This window comes from Limulus polyphemus, unplaced genomic scaffold, assembly GCF_000517525.1.
Source record: "Limulus polyphemus unplaced genomic scaffold, Limulus_polyphemus-2.1.2 Scaffold12664, whole genome shotgun sequence".
Lineage (NCBI taxonomy): Eukaryota > Metazoa > Arthropoda > Merostomata > Xiphosura > Limulidae > Limulus > Limulus polyphemus.
Genome location: NW_013678274.1, coordinates 1 through 1,382, shown reverse-complemented (window position 1 = coordinate 1,382; position 1,382 = coordinate 1).

The window sequence follows — 1,382 nt, the reverse complement described above, 5'->3', positions numbered from 1 at the left end:
CCTCCCACTCTATACTGCAACTTAGGGAATAGTTTTGCTGTCTTCCCCCAATTATGTAGGTACTCTAATTTTATTTATTTTTTACTTAAATGCAACAAAAGCGACCACCCTCCCACTCTATACTGCAACTTAGGGAATAGTTTTGCTGTCTTCCCCCAATTATGTAGATACTCTAATTTTATTTATTTTTTACTTAAATGCAACAAAAGCGACCACCCTCCCACTCTATACTGCAACTTAGGGAATAGTTTTGCTGTCTTCCCCCAATTATGTAGGTACTCTAATTTTATTTATTTTTTACTTAAATGCAACAAAAGTGACCACCCTCCCACTCTATACTGCAGACAGACAATAATTTTTAATATAGTATTTTTACTAAATACTTGTGGATTTTCAAAGCCTTTGCTGAAAACAATCAGTGTGGAAGGTGATTTTCATATTAAGAATAAAAATACTTTTTTCATCTTACAGTTTACATATTTCATTTGCATGACCTCTAGAACAGTGGTTCTTAAAATATGGTCTGTAAGGGTCCTTCAGGTGGTTCAAGGCTGTTTCAAAATGTGGTCTGTGAGGTTCCTCCAGGTGGTTCACAGGCTGTTCCAAAATGTGGCCTGTAATGGTCCTACAGGTGGTTCACAGGCTGTTCCAAAATGTGGCTTGTGATGGTCCTACTGGTGGTTCACAGGCTGTTCCAAAATGTGGCCTGTAATGGTCCTACAGGTGGTTCACAGGCTGTTCCAAAATGTGGCCTGTGAGGGTCCCACAGATGGTTCACAGTCTGATACAAAATGTGGCCTGTGAGGGTCCCACAGATGGTTCACAGTCTGGTACAAAATGTGGCCTGTGAGGGTCCCACAGATGGTTCACAGTCTGGTACAAAATGTGGCCTTTGAGGGTCCTACAGGTGGTTCACAGTCTCGTCCAAAATGTGGCCTGTGAGGGTCCGACAGGTGGTTCACAGTCTCGTCCAAAATTGTGGCCTGTGAGGGTCCGACAGGTGGTTCACAGTCTGGTCCAAAATGCAACTCTCATCAAAATCAGCACTGTTCTTCCCATTAATTCTGATGAGTTTTTTTCAGTGGCAAGCAAAAGCAGGTGAGGTAAGACTGGTAGTAGTTTTTGGGGTCTTTTACCCCCATCAAAGGGATTTGCAGAGGAAAAAATTTGAGAACCACTGCTGTAGAACCTCCTAAATGCATGTCAAAAGTTTTTTTCAATAAAACTTTATATTTTATCTATCCGAACATTAGTACAGTGAAATGAAAAATATGAAATAAAATGAACAATACCTTTTTTTTATTCTTCTTTGAATGACCCATTTTCCTACATTAATGATCTTATCTCCAAAATTTAGCCTTTTCACATGTGTTTTCTTTAAT